This window comes from Pygoscelis adeliae, unplaced genomic scaffold (assembly GCF_000699105.1).
Source record: "Pygoscelis adeliae isolate BGI_AS28 unplaced genomic scaffold, ASM69910v1 Scaffold6, whole genome shotgun sequence".
Lineage (NCBI taxonomy): Eukaryota > Metazoa > Chordata > Aves > Sphenisciformes > Spheniscidae > Pygoscelis > Pygoscelis adeliae.
The window spans coordinates 4,025,336-4,048,214 of record NW_008825075.1 but is presented as its reverse complement, the minus strand read 5'-3'; positions in this window follow the sequence as shown (position 1 = coordinate 4,048,214).

The following is a 22,879-nucleotide window of genomic DNA, read 5'->3' as shown; positions in this document are numbered from 1 at the left end:
CATGGCAACAAGTAAAACATTGGTGTGTTATCAACATTATTCTCATCCTAAATCCAAAACACAGCACTGTACCAGCTACTAGAAAGAAAATTAACTTTACTCTATCCCAGCCGAAGCCAATGATATACCAATTAGCTTGGGAAAAAAGAAAAAATAAAAAAGCTTTTTTTTATTCACAGAAGCATTGAACTGACACTGCAGCAATTAAAGAAGACAGGGCTACAAAGCATATCCTTGGACTGTACCAGTTTACCTCCTGACTCAGCTTGAGTCCTCGCATGTTAGGAAGGTTTTGTGTGAAAGGTCAGAGTTTAGCTTGATTTTTGTTATTCATTTACTTTAGTCTGCCGTTTGTGACTGTCTCTCCATGATTGATTTGGAAGCTCAAAAAGTACAGGGGTTTTCATGCCCTTTGTTTTGCTGTACTTTTCCTACCACTCTGATCATACACAGAGAGGAGATATTTCTTGCTACCATTTCTTACCCAATATAGACATCCTTAATTAGTTTGCTTTGTATTATTAAAATATCACTGAGGGGGAAAATATGTGAAGAACCATCTACTTTTCAATAAAAGTTAATGCAAGAAAATACAGTCCCTGCACAGTTGCCACAGCAGGAACACAAGAACGCATGGGCTCCGAACAACTTATATCACAGAATCTGTATTTTGCTTCAGTTTCTACTGTGTCTGTGATTGTATTCACACTAGAGATAGATGTCTCTAGGTCTGTAAACTAAAAACTTCACTGATTGCTATCATCTTCCTGCAGAATAAAGAATAAAGAATAGTGTCTGATACTAAAATCAACAAGTTGGAAAAACTCCCCCAAATAATCAAAGTCCTGCTGGAAGCAGTGATTATAACTCCAGAAATAAGCAGAGGACTTGATCCCTGGTCTTTCATGAAAATAAATATATTTACTTTTACCATAGTAAATAATTTGTAATACAGATGTGAGTCAAGGATGAAGTTTTAGGCTTTCAATAGAAAAGAATCCAGTCCAATTTTTGAGGTCTTAAAGGTCCTTAAAGCAATTGAATTTTACGGGTTTTATCCATGCTCCCTAGTGGATAGAATTCTATATCTCAAAACTTCATACATAATCGACAAAAAAATTTCTGTCAAGCTCAATTCTGCAGACTGAATTATCTCTCACTCAGAAAGAAAAGACAATCCCTATAGATCAGGTTTGAATCATGGGTAGGATAGAGATGTTCTGAACCTCCCTGCCACCTCTAGTAAGCCCAAGGATAAATATACAGTTCAATGTCCAGTGTTTCTATAATACCAAGAATCTAGCTCTATTCTTTAAGAAGGAGTCAATCACACTTTAAAATAATGATGGAAGAATGTGCTGCAAGGCCTTGGGTGCAGAAATGGAGTATGCTAGGGTATGAAACAGTTTTCATAAGCGATAAAAATACTTTTGGTAGTGCAATAATGTTACTTAAACTGGAATAAATCTTCCTGAATCTGAAAGAAACTAGTTCACTCTAGTGCAGGGTAATTTCTATCCCAGGCAAAGGCACAGGGAGAGCTTCTTGTTCCTGCACAGTTTCCTCTCTATCACAGCAGTTTCATTCACACAGCTGTATATGGTCCTTACCTGGTGTAGACAGCCAGCACATTTTATTTTGTAGCTAACATCAAAGGGAAGATTGCATTCCACATGGCAAACGTACCCACACCCATGATTTACTGAGACCATGCAGCGTTTCATGACAGAGAGGAGGGCAACTGTGCTGGCCAAGACAAAGTGCTGGCATGCTCTTCTCTCAGGTTGCAGGACGCCTGTGTCTTCATTAGGGCACAGTGGATAATCAGATTGATATACCATGGACCCAGGAATGGAAAAAGCCTGGGGAGGATTGCTTAATGTGCCTCGCACTTTTTGGTTTTAGAGGTTGTTTGTCTGTTTGTTAGTTTGTTTTTCCTATTTATTCCTTTGTTTAGAAAAAGAGGACAGGGAAAAATCTACACAAAAGAAATAGTTAATTTTCATCAGATGAAAATCTGCTTTGCTGTATCTTTATGCTGAAAGGTAAACTTGTTTGTTCAAATATGAAAATACATTGTAACCATAAAGATATACCTCTTCCTATATATACACACACAAGCACAAATGTTTCTGCCTAGTCTCCCAAACCTCTACAAGAAGGTATTAGGAAAATCATTACATACGTACAAACACATCATCTATTGTCAAACATTATTTCACTGTGATACTAAGTTTCTATCTAGCACAGCAGTTTATCATCCTTTGCCCTTAATACATGATAATTTCAAATAATTTAATATTTTTATCCAAAGCAGTGAAATTACAGAATTGTGTTTTTAGAATTCAATAAAGTGGAAGGAAAGTTCAGAATTAATGAGAATAGCTAAGTGAGATATGGAAAGCAACTGAAAGAAGCTGTGTAGTGAGGTAAAAAAAAAAATAAATTTAACAAAATGAGTGGGGATCCAGAAACAGGAGGACAGCTGTTAATGGGAGCATGGCAAAAAGAGATCAAAAAAATTATTTTAAAAATATATTGCAAGCCCCTCCTAGAAGTCTTTAAGCTCCTAAAATCTCAAAGTTAGAGGAATCATAGCATCAGTATAAGCTTTAAGAATGTTGTAGGTGAGCATTTTTCCAGAGCACTAAAAACATACACATTAAAGGGGACCGAAAAAGAACAAAGAAAATAGAAAGAACAGCAAAGGTACCAAGCAGAACAAATGTCAGAAGTAAATGCACAGAAGACAAAATAAAAGCCTGAATGACAGTGGTCAAAGAGGTAATATATTTCTTTATGGAGAAAAACTTGAGGTAGAAATAAATACTGAGACACAGATGAGCACAAACTTGCATCAAATTAAAACAAGAATTCTGTCCCCATTAGATGAACAAGAAATAAGAAATATGTTGTGAAAGAGTGACCTGATTACAGAATTGGCATAGCCAGAAGGAAAGAAATTCAGTATGTTTATTGCCCATAAACACATACATTCCTATGTTCAGCTTCAAAATAATCTGAAAAATAGCATAAAAATAACACAGCCCTTCAAACATTTCACTTACATTCTCTATGGGAGTGAAATGTTGTTGCTAATGATAAAGACAGAGCCAGAGAATCTAATGGCATAGAAATATGGTGCTTGATTATACAAATTTATTATTTAAAATTACATTAAGCAACATTAACTTGTCTGAAATTTCATGACCATTAGCAGAACTGAGGAAAACTTGAAATACCTTTTTAGGTGTTCACTTTTTTGACAGAACAGTGTTTTTTTTTTTTTTTCATTATGGCACCTCAAACAGTTGAAGATCACATACAGTGGTGGTAATGGTGTTTATCTTAGTCTAACCCTTTCAGCACGACAGAAGCACTGCCTGGGGAAGGGGTATCAAACATGGCTTTCACCTGCACTTTGTGTGTGCTCTTTTTTCTGCTGGCATGAGTTCAATATATAGATAACTTTGCATATGTGGAGGGGCTTGACATTATATCTGCAAATAACAGCATAACATAACACCTCTGTGTAGACTTTGTGTGACTACTAGGAGCCATGGGAGGTGAGGAAGCTACCCTTGCTGCTTAATGTTGTAATCACCTAGGAAGAAAATAAGCGTTGCTTTCCTCAGTTCACATCTGCTTAACATCACATGAGATAATTGATTACATGCGCAAACCAAGGCGGCTGCAAATCTTAGGCCTTTTCTCAAATGATGAAAACTAGCATTGTTCACTAAAGCTAAGTAGTTGAAACTTGTTATACCTTATGGGTATTGGCCCCTGTAGGTAGCATTTTTTTCAAAGCCCACATCTGTCTGTTAAAATCTTCAAAACAGTCCAATACGGGCTAGATTTAGTGTCACAGTCTGTCTAAGGGCAGGATACAGCTCTCTTGCCTCTGCTGGAGCCATTAGGGCGGAACAATTTCCTTCAGGCTGTCCCAAGCACATGGGAAGCAGGGGAAAAGTAGTGAGTGATTTTCCCTCTTCTTGGATACTCCCCTAAGAGACACAGACAGTCTTAAGAAAGATACTAAAGAGCAAAGAAGGGTCGGAGTGCTCTGATTTATCTTCCCCTTCCCTAATCAACCCCAATGACTGCTCCCAGAAAAGAGAGAGGGAGCGAATTGTCTATAGACTCCACAAGCACAAGGTGTCTGGGGAGAAACAGCCTGGCTAACCAGGCTGCATCTTTCTAACAACGGCTTATGGCTTTGGCTTTTGAGTTGGCTCACATTCATCTGCACTGGAAGGCACTAGACTATGTGTATCAGCATGTAAAGGACAGTGCAGGTATACCTTTCTTTCTCATTGTTCTGTGGCTTATAACAAATATTCATGACTAGAATGAGTATAACGTTTTTGAGCCCATACGACACTAAAAAAAAGCCTTTAAAAAATCTAATTTGCTGAATTCACTGAGTGTTCCTGAATAATAGATTTACTGGTTGGGTACTCCTAAACATGCAGAATTGTTAGTTAATTATTGACAGCAGAATAGACCTTAACCTCTCCTAAATGCCCCTGTGACATTAGCATTTCCTTTCAGTTTTCTCTAGTTCCCTTCTTGAACGTTGGTGATGTTAACTCAGTTTAATCTTGAAGTTAAAATGAAAGGGTTTTCCTAATGGAGTTGAACGGTTGTAATTATAATATCAGGCTCAGATAGTGTAATTATAGTTTAGTTTAAAAAAAAAAATCTATTTCAGTATTGGTAGATTTCATATATGATGGTTTCAGCAGAGGTTGAAGTGAGTCATATCACAAAAGTGCAATCAATATGATACATGGCATATACTCCCTTCCCCCTTCCACTTCATTTAGAGCACATATTGCTGACTGGGTTACGGCTGAGAGAGACATTAATTTTCCACTGTTGCTTCAATAATATGAGACAAGGTGTTTCCCACGGGCCAAGCCATTTTCATCTTCAAGTGCTGCTTGTGTGCTTGTACAACTTGAAATATTCTTGAAGGAACAGTTGAACAGTGCCATTTTATCACATGGAAGTGTTTCTTGGATCATCAGCTTGATGAAATCTTTTGTGGGAGACTCCAAATGAGTAACTATGATTTTTACTTGATTAGTGTCAAATCTGTTGTGTTAATCCTACAGTGTAGATTACTTATGTTTTAACTTTTATTTTAATAAAAGTTTAATGCATTAATATACAATGCTATATAAATAAATAAGAAGGTTTAAGCATGACACAAATGAAAATTCTTCATGCCTTCAGCAAACGTTTTTGTGAACTTTTTTCTTAAAAGATTTTTCCAAATCCTGCCTTTTCATTCCAGTTCATAATGAAAATGCATTTTGAAATGCTGAAATGGGAGCTATGAAAAGACTGAACAACAACAGCTAAATGGCTGTACTGCACTGACAGTTATTTTTTGCTATTTCTGGTTTTGTTCTTGAACATTTATCAAGTGTCTGACCAGCTCTAATAAGCAGAAAGATCTCTAAATGTTCAGAATTTCAATGGTGTTTCCATGAGGAACAAAAGCCAGAAATTTATTTTTTTCTTTCCAGATATCCCATTTCTGCAAAGAAATATTACAGGAGTAAACAGATTTTCTTAAAGTCTTTTTTTGTTTGTTTGTTTCAATTAGACTATAAATAATATAAATGCTAGGATATCTTTGGATACTGGGGTATAAAATGATCATATTTTTATTAACTGCTGGAGGACATTTTTCCTATTTTATCTAAACCAGTTTTCCTGCTTTTTCTCCTGGTCTGAATTTTAATAAACTCAGAACTTTTAGTAAAGTTAGAAGCCTTCTTCACAATGCAGTTTAACAAAATGTTAAAGAACGCTGAGTAACACTAACCATTTCACCAGTCTAAATTAACACAAATTAAATGCTAAAGTGCTAAATTAACACAAGCCTTAATGATCTCTGACTTGTATTATGCATAGCACCTGCAACTAGAGAAAAGTACTACAAAGTAAATGTACAGTATTTAGGTTTATTGTTTTGCTCTCCTTTGGCTCCGTTTTCAAAAATTCTCAGGCAAAGGAGAACAACAGATGCTTACTTATACACCCAGTTGCTTTGAGCTCCTGGAAATTAAATCCACAGTGCATCAATGTAAATTATTGCCCAAAAATATGACACAGTGGGGAAACAGGCTCTATGTTTGGGGGGTTTTTGGGTGGGTTTTTTTTTTTCTATTTTTGTTTTTAGTTTCTGTGTGTGTTTTATGCCTTGCTTATATGTTACACTTCTGAGGAAAACAAAACCAGCCATTTCAGAACTCCATCTGACAGGACAGGACAAGTTTAATAACTAGAACAAAATACACACATTTGTTCAAGGTAGTAACTGGGTCTCCAACTACACTACCGCAGTACCAACAAGGCATGCAGGCAGCTCCCCAACGGTATATTCCCTGGCTGCACAAGCTCAGCTCGCACAAAACCACAGACTTTTACTTTGTCCCTTCAGGTGGAGCTCAAGAAGCAGAGACAGGGTTATCTCCCAAATGGCACAGTCCCTGATAGCGCAGGCTCTGCTCAAAGAAAAAAATACATATTTTTTTCATGTTGCCCTTTCCCTGGGTTGACATAAAAAGACTTTCTCGATGTTAAAACCTTCCACACAGTAAGATCAAATGAAAAACACTCAAAAGGAAAAGGACTTGTATTTTAATAACAACCCCCAGCAACAGAAAGAAAAAAAAGACTCAGCACAGGTCTCCCAAACCACAGTGTGTTTTGTTATTAAACATAATAATCTGGAATTTGAGGTGCTTATCCAAAGACATTGGCAGCCAAGATGGGTTTTGCCCTTTTTTTCCGAATCTGACTTTGTACCAGGTGCAGGTGCCCAGGCGCTGGCAGCAGCAGCAGCACTGGGGGTCTGCAGGGGCGGCCCCTGTGAGGAGCGGCCGGGGCTGCCCCGTGCCGGACACAGCCGGTTCCAGCCGGCTCCAACGGCCCCACCGCAGGGCACGGCTGAGCCCCTCAGCCACGGGCGGGCGCCGCGGGGAAAGAAAGGGCAAAACACTGCCCAGCAGCCGGGGCTGAGGGAAACGGTGTGAGAAAGAGCCCTGCGAGCGGGGAACCTGGGAAAGGGGGGAGGGGAGAGGTTTCTCACTATCCAAACTATTTTAATTGGCAAAAAAATAAATTGGTTTTCCCCAAGACCTGGAGGATCAGGCAGGTGGCCTGATTCAGACATCCACATTCTCTCTCCGTTCCACTGTTTCCTAGCTGTTGGTTTTACTGCTAAGAAGTTTAGACAAAAAGAAACATTAAAGCCATGTATTTAGGCTGTCTGAATATAGAAGGAATGGTTCATCCCTTCATAGTACAAAAATGAGAGTCACTTCCATGTCCTGTGACAATTTTATTCGATTTATGCTGCATTACGAACTGCTACAGGAATTAAGAATTCCTTGGACGATAATTTACCAGCTAGAGGACAGCTCATACTGCCCTAGTTTTTGCTGATGTCAATCTATTTCCTTTGCTGATGTGCACGAGGTCACTTAGTTCTGGAAAGATTAAATCAAATGATAATACGAACTAGTCAAACGGCTGGTAGGGCTGTAAAGTAGGTTTGTATGGCCTGCCTGCAGGGATCTCAGGATCCAGTTAAAGTTAGGATAAATTTTAGTTCTAATGAATCTGGAATCAGGCACAGTTCATGAACCAGGGCTGCTTATTATTAATTATTGATATTACAGCTCCATATATAGGTCCCAGCTAATAAGAGAGTTTCATTGTGCAGTGTAACTGCACCTACCATGAGACACTCCTCCTAAGCCTTACAGTTCAAATGGAAAGATAGATAAAGGCTAAGAAAAAAAGAAGGGGAAAAAAAAACCACTCAGAGGTAAAAGTACTTACACAAGACCATACTCCAAGTGCAATGGCAGAAACAGGGAGAGAACCAGCTTTTTTAAGTTTTAGCCATGCAAGATTCATGCCGAGCGCAAAAGTTTTTGCTGCACGTGAACATAAGCAGGAACAGAGATCCCTTCCTGCCTCAACCATTAACTGTATTCTGACCCTGAAATCTCAAACGCCTCCAAGCGTACCCACAGCTTCTTCAGTTTGCTTTCGCTTCCTCTGCTAACTCCAAATTAATATGCTGCTGATGGCTTCTTCCAGTAAGAAAGTATTGTCCTTCCTCTAAAACAAGATGGGCAAAACAAACACATTACAGCATAAATGGAAAATAATGCAAGCGCTTTAGCTGCTCCACTTTCTGTCTCTGTCTATCTGCTCTGGAGAGGGGAAAAAAGCAGGTGTGTCCTGTATATGTTCTTGGTAGGGACGGCCAGAGATTGGCACAGAGGACAACAGGTGTATCTGTATATGTCACATTCTTCTTTTTTCATTGTAGATCCATGTAGCCAGATCTAAAACAAGCCCAGCCACATTGTTTTATCCCATTGAGGAAACTACTGCGAAGTCATAAATTCGATCTGTTACCTTCTAGAGTCAGAGTTTTGCCACTGACTTTCGTAGAAACTGGATCTAGTGTGGAGAAGGATGATTTAGCACATAACATAGTGGATGGCTTTTAACCAGATACTTTGCAATTTAATAAAGTGTCTGTGCAATATTTCTAAGTTGACGAGGGCAAACCCTGTTAGGATTGAATTTTTAATTAAAATTGTTACTACCTCCTTCCCCTTTTGGTGTCAAATAGATCATTTACATTTTCAACATAATTTCCTTTAATATCTAAATAAATGTTCCACTTAATGAAAGCATTTAAGTAACTTTTTAATGAAAAAGTGAAATATAATATATAGGGCTGGGACTAATTTCTTGAATTTTAACACACATGCGGAACATGTTATGAACTAAGGAAAATATTTTGAACCTGATGGGCTGTAAATTACAACCCTTGGTGTATATTCAATTTTTAATTAATTTTCTTAGTCACTCTCCATAATCCTAATAGCTGCCTGAAAAAAAATTGTACATGCCTTGGGGCGGGTGGGGGGGGATGACAGGGGGGATCGTACATTTACATTTCTGAGATGTTTAACAAAAGCTTCATAGCCAACAGTAATAAATAAAGAACATAAAATATTTCAAAGGTACTCAGTAGAAAGCCTGTCCAGGCTATACTTTTATGTAAAGCAAGTGCCTTTTTTTTACTCCATGAATATAGTTAGAGATTTATTCTTTCTTAACATCCTAAAATAAAACAGTAAAGAAATATGCACTCTTCCATTGCATTTCTTATGTTAAAAACTCATGTTTAAGAAATATCACTGCAGTGCTTAGAGAAAGAATATATTATCTACCAAAACAGTCATATTTGGTGGAGTGGCTTAGATGTTTAAATAACTTACGTACCAAACCATAATTAAGGATAACTCAGGTCTTTCTGTTCAGAAATTCTACCTCAGCCAGAACCTATGTAAACTCTAAAGAAGCATACTATATAGCTGCCTGATTTCTGGAGAGGTATAATTTTTGGTTTTCTTTGGTTTTTTTTCCCCCAACTGATGTCATATCTTCATTGGACTGAATGTTTTTAATAGCTGTTTCTGTCTAATTACATTTTACAAATAATGTCTTTTCAGAATTTTATTGTAAACTGATTTTATAGTTTATGACAAAAAGTAGCTTGCGAAAGAATACAGAAGATTTTTTTTTCCACCAAAGGATATATAACATACAAACATTTCTAATAAGCAGTATAGTAAGTAAGTTCTCTGAAAAGTATAACTTAATGTGATACATGCCTTCAACTGATGTTATTTTAGTGATCCAGAGCTTGCTAGCTAGAGTTCACAACCTGTACATTTCACCTAGCTTTTCAGGTTCACTTCACACAAATACCATGATTCCAGATGAACTGCAGTGCAAACAACTTCCACTTCATCTTGAATAGTGCAATATCATCTGGGGACCAATTAAATTGACCTTTATGTGGTAAGACTAAGACCAGAGTTTCCCTTTCCTTTGACTGTAAGATAAAGATGCGAGTGGTCAAGAATCTCGTTGCCATAAAGACATATCCTTTGGGCATACATAGGAACTGTATGCATAACGAATGCAGTTATTGAGAACATCCAAGTTTCTTAAAAGAGCTGAACATATTATTGAATTTTAATAGGCCTTCACGTTGTGAGTGAAAAAGCGTTTTTTCCACCCGGGGGTTCCTAAACATCCTAAGCAAAGGGAGCTATTCAGTTACCCACCTGGTCAGGAGCAAAGCATTTTGCTTAGCCCACCTCCAAGTGCTCACAAAGTGCCACAATTGCCTGAGAAAAGTTGTTGTGTCTTTACCTTAAAAGGAGTTACCAGCACTGGGCCACTATGACTTCTGCCCTAGAGTAGCTTTGGTGCAAGCAATCTGCAAGACATTTTGGGTTACTCTGTTTCTCAACACCCAACTGTGCAAAACTGACCAGCGAGGATTTTTAGAGAACAGATCACACTGTGGATGATATCTTACATCTGAGAATAAAATGTTTTAGAACAGGTAGAGAAATTATGCTGGATGTTACGAAATTCTTTATTGAGTACCCAGAACTACAGAACAAATGTTGAAAGAAAGAATCAGTAAATGACAAGCGAAACAAAAAGCAAACATGGTTTTAGCACATGTAGGTGGTGACATTTATCTGATATCTTTCTTTGGAAAAAATCAAGAACATTTCTTTGATAAGGATTTGCTAGACTAGGAAAATCTATTTAACTTAGGAAGGGAACAAACTAAATGAGAGACAACAATAACTCACATTAAAAAGTGGCATATCAGGCTCAAAGGCAGTTATAAGCAGTTTCTGAATGGTTCGTCTTAGGTTCTGACTTAAACATTCTCATTCAGGACCCTGGTACTAAATTCAGCCTGCTAATTCTGTTGGTTATGTAAAGTAGAGATACTGACAATACAGGAAAAGATCAGAATCTGACTCTGGGGAAAAAAAAAAAAAAAAAAAAAAGACCTTGAGGACTGGAACAAGGAAATGGCATGAGATTTCATAGCAAAGTGCAGGGTCATGCATTTGGGGATTAATAACAAGAATTTCCTCCTTCACATGGGAAGTCGTTAGTTGGAAATGTCAGAGGAAGAGCAAGATCTAGGTGTATTAGTCAATTATAAGATTACTATGAACCTTCTCTGTGAAGTAGCCATGAAAATGTCAAAAGCAATCCTAGGATTTTTCAGGCAAGGTATTTCACAAAGAAATATGGAAGTATTAATGTCATTGGAGCAGGCACTCCTAATATATCATCTGGAATGCTGCATATAATACAGGTCCATCATGTTCAAGGAAGATGTATTGAATGTCAGGTATATTTCCGCTGAATGTTAAACCTGAGCTCACTACTAGCAAGCCTACTTAACCACTGCTGTGAAGTCCCCAGTCAGGCACTGATATCAGCTGTGAGGTTGAATTAGTTATTCCCAGCATCCTCCTCCAGAGATGGTCTGATTGGAGTGTTGTCAGCTGCAGTCACTGTCCGGACAATGCTGTGTAAGCACAACCTAGAAAGCAAGCAGAGAAGAGCCACACTGATGATCATCGGAGTAGAGAGCTTCTCTTGCAAGAGGAGCCTAAAAGATCCTGGGTCAATTAACCTAGAAAACCTGGTGCTGTGATGGGATATATTAAATCAGTTCATTCATTCATTCAAAAGACTGAAATCAATATTTTTAGGGCAGAAAACAGAATACATTTCAGCATCACCGGAGGAGGGAGGGAAGCATGTTTTCAATCTGAAAGTGATCTTCCTTACAGAAATTAGACCTTTCTGTTTTCAAACCCCTCTTTCCACATATATTGCCCATCCCCCCCCACCCTGCCACACACACAGTCTTAGTGTGCAGACACCAGGCTGCCTTGTAATTTTGAATTTTAAATCTTGACATTTATAAAGCTTTCAATTGTACAGTTGACTCCATGAAATATGGTAAGAGCTGCATTTTCCAATTGGAGTTAGCTATATCATACTGCATACCAGCTGGCATTGATATGTCACCATTGTTCTCTTTATTTAGTGTCTTCTTCCAGCCTTAAGTCTACTCAAACAGGCACACAAAGTAGGTAAACATGACTGTAAAATATGAAACTTGTTTTAGGTTTTATCTTTGCACATATTATTTCAAAGGAGTAACAGCCTCCCCATGGAAGAAATTTACAGTGTGTAAGTATAACGCTATATTAACTTTAAATGTTTGACTTTTGGAAAAATACCCACCAGTCAAAACATTTGCCACAGCTGGAGAGGTAGATGATGTCTGGGATGTTAGGCTAGAAGGCTAACCTTCACTGCAACGTAGGCATGGCCCAAAGAAAATAACTGGGACTTGTGCCAATGTATTTCGGGAAGAATTTAAGTCAAATTACTTGGTATTTACTAACAGCAGCTGTTAAATTTGAATAATTTGCAGTACCTTAAATGAAAGTTACAAGGCTTCAGGTAAGATACTTGTGAACTGCACTGCTTTAGTATACGTGTGGCATTAATTAATCTCTCAAGACTTTGTTCTTGAGTTCATACAAGGCATTTAAAAAGCCTTGGATGAACTGTTTTGGAAGCACTTTTTTTACTGCCTCCAAAGTCCTGAGCAGGAATTTTGAAGAAACTTCTTCAGGCTTGCTGACAGTACTGATGGAGGCCAATGCACTAACTGATATTTGCAGGTCCTTACGGCTCTGCACCTGAAAGTGTAGAAAAACAATTTTTCAAAATAAGAAAATAGCCACACTCCCTGTATGCTTCACTTCGAGAAGCGACTGAGAAGACAAGATAATGCTGAATTGGAAATTAATGGTGTTTTCCATGTGGGCTCTAGACTTCCTGAGGAAAATGAAGGTCACTTACTCCTATTACAGGCCCCAAACAAACTTCTCTTCTTAGGTGTGGTTGCTGTTATAGAAAATTACAGCACAAGAGCTTTAAGAAGTAGTAATCGCAACTGTAATTTGCAACATATTCTCATGGTAGATAGACAAAGTAACCAGAAAAACAGAAAAGAGTTTCACAGAAGTTTATGGAAAAATAAGGTGAAAAAGAAAAAAGTTCCTCCGAAACAGGAGGGTTCTGCAGACAGTCTTACCCTGTAGTCCCATTACACTTGGTGCGTACACTCAGTTCCTCAAGCTGGACACATGCATAGGGCATAAGTGCCCATACAAGCACAGGTTGCCCCACCACTAGACTTGGAAGCCTAGCTGGGTCAGCTATCACTAACATTGCTATTAATAGGCAAAAGAAAAAAAAGTGATTATGCACATAAGAACTATTTTAATTGCACAACTGTACTCTTCACTAATGCAGATACATAATTACCAAAAATCCCTTCCATTAATGACTCACATCAAAGCATTTAGCAATAGTATTTTCCATATTCCATTCCTAGCCATTATTTCATAAAATCTAGTCTGATTTTCTTCAGTAAACTATTCTGTGAACCTTCAAACCTCTTCCACTAGTAATACTCCTACATTTTCCATCTGCTAACATCAACTTTACTGATGATATTAAAGAGACAAAGGTAATAAGCTTTCTAATAGAAGGGTGAAGTTAGATTATTTAACCTTCTCATTGATTTTTTTCTTTTTTTTTACTGTTCAAATTCAAGAAGTATTGAGGTCTGTAATAAACAATTTACACTGTGTAATTAGGTTTAGAATTTGCTGTGGGAATATTAGATTAAAAGGGATAGGAATGCTTTCAATAGTTTAGCTTGTCCTATTGTAACAAAACAGAAGGTTATGCAGAATCTTCACAAATGTATTCCACGCAGGCTAATGTTTTCTTATACATAATCTCTGCTTCAAACTGATTAAACAATGGTATCAGTAAAAAGTTCTCAACTATTTGTGTTTTCTGCATTTTGTTTAAATTCATGTAGCATCTTTGTGTCGTTAAATGATGGGCTCTGCCTGAGGTTAAATGAATTTTTTTTATGATAAAGACAGGTCTGTTTTAACATACTTAGTGGGATTTTGGCTGAAAAAAATGTGCATGAAGCAATAGCATTCTGATTCTGTTAGCTAATCATACTGAATGTAATACCTATTTCTGTAGACTTTTGTTCTGGTCCATTGTCATTCAGACACCAAACTACTGAAGACTGAGAAAAACAACTCCAGTTTTTAAACGATGCAATCAGACCAACATGTTTTAATGTAGCAAAGGCTTGGAAAGGAAGACATTAAGGGAACGGCATAAAAACACAGAGTACCTACATCAAAGACTAAGATTTTAGCAAGGCAAAATGAGTATAAAAAAAAATACAACAAAACCAAACTTCCAAATAACTAATTAAAAAATAGCTTCTATTTCACAGCTTATTTTAGTTACAGTTTGATTGTCTTTGTCAAAATTACTGTTGTAATATCAGATGTGCAAAACAAGGAGGGTTGCTTTTTGAAGTGTACTCTTAATGGTTAATTTCACTTGAGCTCAGAAAGCTTCAGCTAGCCACTTTGGAAGATTTCTATTAAATGTCATGCATAATTACATAAAACTTGTAAAAATTTATAATCATCGTACTTCTGGATGTTTTCAAGATTCTGGAAAACCTCTTAAGCATTACTAGTCTGCTACTCAGCTTTCCTGTTAAGCAGCCAGCTGCCTTGAAATTCAATTAAAAAAATGTTTTTCATTCATTTTCCAAGTAATCAGTTTAAACTTGAACAAAAATATTGACTTGACTATGAAGAAATGTGGCTGCTGCATGGTGATTTGGTATGGCCTGTAATTGAGGTTGGTTTTCTTAAATAACTGTCCTGGTTTCGGCTGGGATAGAGTTATTTTCCTTCCTAGTAGCTGGTACAGTGCTGTGTTTTGGATTTAGGATGAGAACAATGTTGATAACACACTGATGTGTTAGCTGTTGCTAGGTAATGCTTACACTAGTCAAGGGCTTTTCAGCTTCCCATGCTCTACCGACTGAGAAGGCTGCAGGAGCACAAGAAGCTGGGAGGGGGCACAGCCAGGACAGCTGAGCCCAACTGGCCAACGGCATATTCCATACATGTGACGTCATGCTCAGTACATAAAGTGGGGGGAGTTGGCCAGGGGGCGGTGACCGCTGCTCGGGAACTGGCTGGGCATCGGTTGGCAGGTGGTGAGCAACTGCATTGTGCATCACTTATTTTGTATATTCTTTTATCATTATTATTCTTTTCCCTTCCTTTTCTGTCCTATTAAACTGTCTTTATCTCAACCCATGAATTTTACTTTTTTTTTTCTGATTCTCTCCCCCATCCCAATTGGGGGTGGAGAGTGAGCGAATGGCTGTGTGGTGTTTAGCTGCCTGCCGGGTTAAACCACAACAATAACATACTGCAGAATTTTCATTTGATAAGAGTTTATTTGGTTTTATTTGCTTTCTGTAGGATTGAGAAAACCACTGTATCTGATTATTAAGAAAGAAATACTGTTTTCAGAAAAACGACTAACGCTGTCAGCGATGTCTTCATAATGGTATCTCTCAATGGCTGTTTTACAAACCAGTTACCCCAAATTTCTCATCTGTCCAAACTGATCAATGGCTAGTTCCTCTGGTCTCAGCTGACATGTAGTTAATAAGCTGTGTGTATGAATCCCATTTACATGGCTGAAAAAAGGGTGATCAGGCTGCATTTAAGTGTAAGGCTCAGTGTCAGAAAAGAGCTGTACAAAAGCCTAAGCATTGCTCTAGAAGGCAAAAAATACTGTTTTGTCTCAAAATAGCTCATCAGCTTCCAATAGATTAGTAATATACTAAAGAGTTAATATGCTATTCAGAGAATGGGTATTACAAAGTCTTAATGAAATTAAGAGTAAAAAAGAAGTCCTAACAGTTAGGTGAAGAGGATGTTTTAACCTCAGTAAAAACTCAGGTTGTATTCAATATAAGTGATTATATGTATGCCTAAATCAACGACCTCTTCAATGACAGGACATCTAAATATGTGATGCTTAACATTAAAAGTAAATCGCTAGTGCTGTAGATATACTAAAAACAACAGAGAAAATTTCTTTTGGATAGTACACAGGGTGAACAGCATCCCGATTTTTGAGAGAAGAAGCAATAGACAAGCATCCTTTTCTTTATTTCTGTGTATCTGTCTCTATAGTATTTCCCATATTAAAAATATTTATTTTACAAACAAACTGTGGTTTTACACTTACTTTTTACATTGTGCAACACTTACTTACCATGGCCTTCAAGGTGACAAAAAATCGTTCTGAGAGAACATACTTACACTAGGAAATGCAGTAGGGAGTACTTTGTCTTCACCCTTCCTCCTTCTCCATTTTATCTCTTGTTGGTTTGACATACACTTTGTCGGGGCCCTGCCTTTATCATGAGTTAGAAAACATGAGAATGTGTACTACTCCCAATATGTAGATTTTCACACTAGCCCACATACTATGAAAAAAATATTTAAAAGTCAGATCTGGAAGGGAAGACAATATAACAGGAGATGCCTCCAAATTTGAAGTAGTGGTAGTGGCAAACAAAGCTTTCTTTTACATGGAAGAGTCTTTTAACTCAAGTGTGTCACAGTTTAACTCTATTCACAAAAAGCCTTGGATTTCATGAATTGGCTACACAAGAAATTGTAGTTCTCAATAAGATTTTTTTGAATTGAAATAGTCTTGATAGCCACATAATGAAGATCCTTAGGGTCAAGACTAGACCCAGTTTGGGAGATTACTGGGGAAAAAGAAGGTTTCTGGCTCTACAGCACATGGCCCTATCCTAGCTGCAGGCCAGGACTTTCTTCAGATATTCAGTACTCAAAGCCATTGTGTGATGGGGGCTGCACCACAGCCTGCTGAGTGCCAAAAGAGAAGGCACGTAACCAGAGCTGAGACTGAGCTCAGAAATAGATCGGACATCTCATCCCCTCGTTTGAGTAATGTGATTGGGCTCTCTGCTGCTGCCACCTAAAATCATCCCAAAGTGTATGTTGAAACATTTTGCCATGTTTTCACTTATCTCAGGCTACAGATGCAATACTGTTTAATCCATCCCCCCATGTTTGTTTGCCTTGATCATCATCATGCCAAGCTCCTGTGCAGTGATGCATACAGCGGGTATGTGTGCTCCTTGTGTGCTAAGCACTTCAGGTTGAATTCCAGGGGGTTGTCAACTTCCAAATCCTTAAAATACCAGGTCAGAATCAGTTCCGAGTTTTGTTTCACCAGAATGCCTTCCCTGACTTCAGGAATACAATCAAGTACAGAAACGAATCTTCAGTTTGATTCTAATGCATTATCTGGTATATAACACAAAAAAATGCAAATGAAAAACACAGTAAAAATGTGGGGTTAGGGTGGTCTGAGCCAGGTTAGATAACCTCATAGGTGCCTCTATGTTTTTGCTGTCCAAAGGATTGGTTCTCCCCACTCCCTGTTCTTCTCCTTTTTCACTCTCAGATATAGGATGCAGCTGTTCCATGAATTTGTCTAGCAATTATCATAGAATCATAGAATCATAGAATCATTAAGGTTGGAAGAGACCTCCAAGATCATCGAGTCCAACCGTCAACCCAACACCACCATGCCCACTAAACCATGTCCCTAAGCGCCTCATCTACCCGTCTTTTAAATACTTCCAGGGATGGTGACTCAACCACTTCCCTGGGCAGCCTCTTCCAATGTTTAACCACTCTTTCAGTAAAGACATTTTTCCTCACATCCAATCTAAACCTCCCCTGGCACAACTTGAGGCCATTTCCTCTCGTCCTATCACTTGTCACTTGGGAGAAGAGACCAACACCCACCTCGCTACAACCTCCTTTCAGGTAGTTGTAGAGAGCGATGAGGTCTCCCCTCAGCCTCCTTTTCTCCAGGCTAAACAACCCCAGTTCTCTCAGCCGCTCCTCATAAGACTTGTTCTCCAGACCCCTCACCAGCCTAGTTGCCCTTCTCTGGACACGAGAAGGTAGTCTGTTGCCCAATTCTGATTATGGAAAGTGCCACAACATGTGAGCAGCTGTTACACAAGGAAACACAACATTCCAGCTAGCAATGTGTTTTTCAGGAGAAAAGTTAGCTTTAGAAAATGTTTTACTCTGACTAACAAAATACTTGTGTCAAAAAATATCTTAAACGCCCTGCTAGCTCTAGCAGACAAAGAAGGGTATCTGAACACCTCCCTGCATACTTTTGTTTTGTGCCCTAAGGTATTCCAGGCAACCTACTTCAGATGACTCACTTCTCTACTTTACCAGCTTACTTAAGGAGGTATAATATATCAGCAAGCAAATACAGTGTCTTCCAAAGCCTGATGTGCAATGATAGGCAACGTGCAATCACAGTATGTCACCCTCTTGTATGATATTATTCTACATAACTATGAACATACTTCCTGATGTCAGCTACAATGTACAGGGAACTGCACTTCTCTTTGAACATCTGCTGACAACTAAAATATTGAATGGAAGCACAAAGCACTTACTGTTAGGGGTTGGAGCTAGTCAAACAAATCAAATGCAAACTGAATATTTCTTGTAATTATCTCTCCTTTCAATATTCAAATGTGTGTGTGGGGAGGGGATACAGGGGGGGATTAATTTAGATTAATGCTTTTTCTTTTTTTTTTTAAACAAAATATTCTTCTTCCTGAAGTGGTCTTCCAAGTCACTTAAGTGTTGTTGAAATAGAGATGTCGGAAACTTCTGACAATTTCATTTCCAATAAATATTTCACCCTCTCCCTGAACCTTTGACTTTCCACCTAACGATGGAAAAGATGAGGTTACTTTATTTCATTTTGTGTCAGAGGCAGCTCAGCAACAGTGAAAGAGGAATAAAGCTTTCTACAAAACATAATGCCTAAAACTGACTCCTGATCCATTCAGAAGAATCAAAAAAAAAAAAAAAAAAAAAAGGACTAGGTGCTGCATTCTCCTTTCAACATAACGAGACAGTCTTCTGCCATGATTTGATTCTGGACATGTTGCTTATCAAAGGAGTCATTCATACCTGGTGCACTATTTCAACACTATTTCAAATGTAGAGAGATGAGAAAGGAATGGTGTGAAGAAGGCACAGACAAAAGGATAAAAACTGAACCTCTTTACTTGAAAAACCTAGGACTGAAGGTACTTAGATAATTTAGATAACAAGCTACAAACTATAAACAGACAAATTCTTCTGCTCCATTGACAAGTCAGTGTTGCTGGAAGATTGTATTTTGTCAAAATGTGCTAATTCTAAAGAAAAATCAACAATGAGAAAATTCTAACATCTCTCATTTATAAGTATTACAATATTTCATTTTCATAAGATTGAAATATTTAATTGTACTTGTACCAATTTGATGGTTTCCACTTGACTGTAGTTTAAATTTAATGTCATATTTTAGCATATTGGAAAAGTCATGAAGAAATGAAAGGATTTTATTGGAACAAAATGCTGTGACACCAGTACAAAATACCAACATCAATACTGTTTCACTATTAGTGTTTTCAAATCATGCATGCAGACTTCCTTCTAACTGATGCAACTTAGAAGACTGAATACTGCTATTTGCATATTTAGCAAGCAAATGTAGTAATTACCTTGAATCTTGCTTAGCGACATCAGCTTCAACACAGAAATAGAACCCAAATCTCCACAAAATGTAGCATTTGATACTCTTGAAATTTATCTGACTGACCCAGGTTTCTAGTGTATATAAGGGTATAATTCATAGAATCATAGAATCATAGAATCGTTAAGGTTGGAAGAGACCTCTAAGATCATCGAGTCCAACCGTCAACCCAACACCACCATGCCCACTAAACCATGTCCCTAAGTGCCGCATCTACATGTCTTTTAAATACCTCCAGGGATGGGGACTCAACCACTTCCCTGGGCAGCCTGGTCCAATGTTTAACCACTCTTTCAGTAAAGACATTTTTCCTCATGTCCAATCTAAACCTCCCCTGGTGCAACTTGAGGCCATTTCCTCTCGTCCTTTTGCCAGTTACTTGGGAGAAGAGACCAACACCCACCTTGCTACAACCTCCTTTCAGGTAGTTGTAGATAGCGATGTGGTCTCCCCTGAGCCTCCTTTTCTCCAGACTAAACTGTCCCAGTTCCCTCAGCCGCTCCTCATAAGACTTGTTCTCCAGACCCCTCACCAGCCTCGTTGCCCTTCTCTGGACACGCTCCAGCACCTCGACGTCCTTCTTGTAGTGAGGGGCCCAAAACTGAACACAGTATTGGAGGTGCAGCCTCACCAGTGCCGAGTACAGGGGCATGATCACTTCCCAATTCAGCTTTATATGAAATGGCACAGGATTTAAATTCGTTTACAAAATGTGAGAACTATCAATGTTACACAATCGTAGACTGTAACTAGAGATAGACTACCTCATTTCCAAAATTTCAGCCTAAAAAAAAAAGGGCTCTGAAATATTTGTCATTACAGATTACTACAGTTAACTATTTCAGGCTACATTCTTCTTCTTTTCCATCTGCTTCACCATGACTTTTAATTATTACATGAGACTTTGTATGTAAAAATAGTGTGTTTAATACTTCTGTGCATCTAAACATGTAAGAAATAATAATAATAAAAAATAATAATAATAAAAACCCCAAACAGCAACAAAAACAGTATTAAAGTTGAAGGTTATCTTACAATTTCAGGATTGCTAGGTTTAGACAATCATGGGGACAGTACTCAAGTATATTTAAGTACGACCAATGACCTGTAACGCCCATGAACCCTTCAGTGTAGCCATGTTTCTTAAACCTTTTGTGCCATTTAATCTGCCTGAGCTCTTCTGCAAAGATTTCCCCTGACAGGCTGGCAACAAAAGAAACAATGGCCTTTCCCTAAATAAAAAAAAGATGCAGCTTTGGGCAGTCTGCCTTTACAAGTGCCAACAACATTTCTTTCAAAGGCACCTGCTGTTACACATCAACCCTAGTCTGCAAAGGACAGCAACAATGACAGCATCCTTTTTTCCGCTGTGTGAAACCGCAGTCATGAATTGTATACTGATGGCTTTAATTTATGGCATGCAAACAAGCCTGGGTTTCCTTAACCTTCAAAATCATGAATCATAAGCATTACCAAAGAGGGTAAGGGGAAACAAACTATTTCAATAGAAATTAACTCACAAAACATTTGTTTTAGAAACATTCACCGCTTTTCCAGTGTATGTAACTGAGCTTGAAGCTGCAGGTTAGACTTCCGCATACAGAAAGCACAGATTAGCAGCCATTAGCATCTTTGCTGCTTTAGTGTTTGTCCAGCACCATTGAGTTTGTGTTTACATAGGGATGAATCTAATGTGATGGTAAGAGGAGAAAAGTGCCATCACAAAGGCTACATTTTAACAATGCCAATTCCCGTGACAGCATGTCTGAAAAGACACTCTTGGTGAGAACATAAGGATTCATCACCACTGTGCTGGCAGAGTTAGAATTATTACTGGAGCTGTCAGAGAAACTTTCAAGAATTTCTTTCTTTAAGAAGCCTGTCATTATGGGGTCCTCCTTCCTTTTTCTTCTTTTTTTTTTTTTAGAAAGCGCCCTTTTTGCCTTACAATTGTCTTAATAAATCTATTTTCAAATGATAAATGAGTAGTGATTTTAAATTTTGACTGGGACTGAGATTCTCATTAACTTTGTCCTGTGTTAGAATTTACCAGAAACCTGTATCCGAGACGGATGTATAAGTATCCTGATAACCACAATCTGCCTTGCAGGATTACTGAGGTGCAGAGGCTTAACAAAAACTAACAAAAAATGTGGGGTACCTTAGGCCAGAACGGTAAAGAATTCCAAAACCAAAAGCCTGACATTTAAATGTCTGATTTTTCTATTTTCCTAGTATCAGCCTTTATTGCATGCATCTCGAGAATAAGTTGAAGGACATTGAGGAGCTGCAGTTCTTTAGAGGATAATAGTTTGATGCCTGAAACTGGAGTAAGATTCAGATGTTGGGAGACTGTAGTTTGGATGCCTGATTTTCTAGATAGTAATTTTTCTCTTATTACTTTGTTGATTCCGAGAGCTATATATATTAGCCGGTTTTTCAAAGCACACCTCTTCTAATTTCTCATGGGAGATATTTCTTAGGTTCCCTTTCTAAAAGGAATATGATTAGTCCATTTTTTTTCCCCTTGTTCGTACTCACATCATTTACAAAGAAAGCATATGCAGCAGTCTCTTGAGAGTTCAAAGACTTTTCGTCCCATGTGTTTGTGAAAGACAGGGAAGATGTCTCCTAAAGCAAGAATAGCTTTTGGTGCAGACCTTAGAAGACATTTTACTTGCCATGGAAAAACTTCCGTGAAAGAGAAAAAAAAGAAAATCAGTAGGCATGGATACCCAAACAAAACGTTAGGTGACTCTCTTCTTGGAGCCGAACAAGTAACTCGTTTGATTGCTGCATTAGGGAGTTTCTTCAAGGGTCACAATACTTTTCCACAGTTTAGGTGGCAGAGGGGCAGAGTAGAGAAGGGAGAGCAAAGAAGTCATTATTAGACTTATTCTAATAGTGGTGCTAAGCATCATGGCTGAGGTAACCATTCCCTAGACCATAGGGATTTCCAGACCAGAACAAAACAGTGGTCCATCTAATCCAGTATAGTATTTCTGGTAGTACATAACCCTGTAAAGCATAACCTCTATATAATGCTTTTAAGTGTGGTATTCCATAGACAGTAACTTCATCTTGATCCCAGCTCCCAATGATTTTATTCTCTGAAGCAGTAAAATTCACTGCTATGAATTAGGTAGTGCAGCCACGGGTGTTAATTTGCCTTTATTTTCTTAATTTAAATGTGTTTTCTCTTCATCTGCACTCTCGTAGTACGCAAAGAGAAGTTGACAGATTGACCTCTCACTCACAGTTTGTATTTTTGAATACATTAATCTATCTTGAGATTTTTAGAAGATTCTAATCATTACACCTAACTAAAGTCCTGTACACTTCAAAG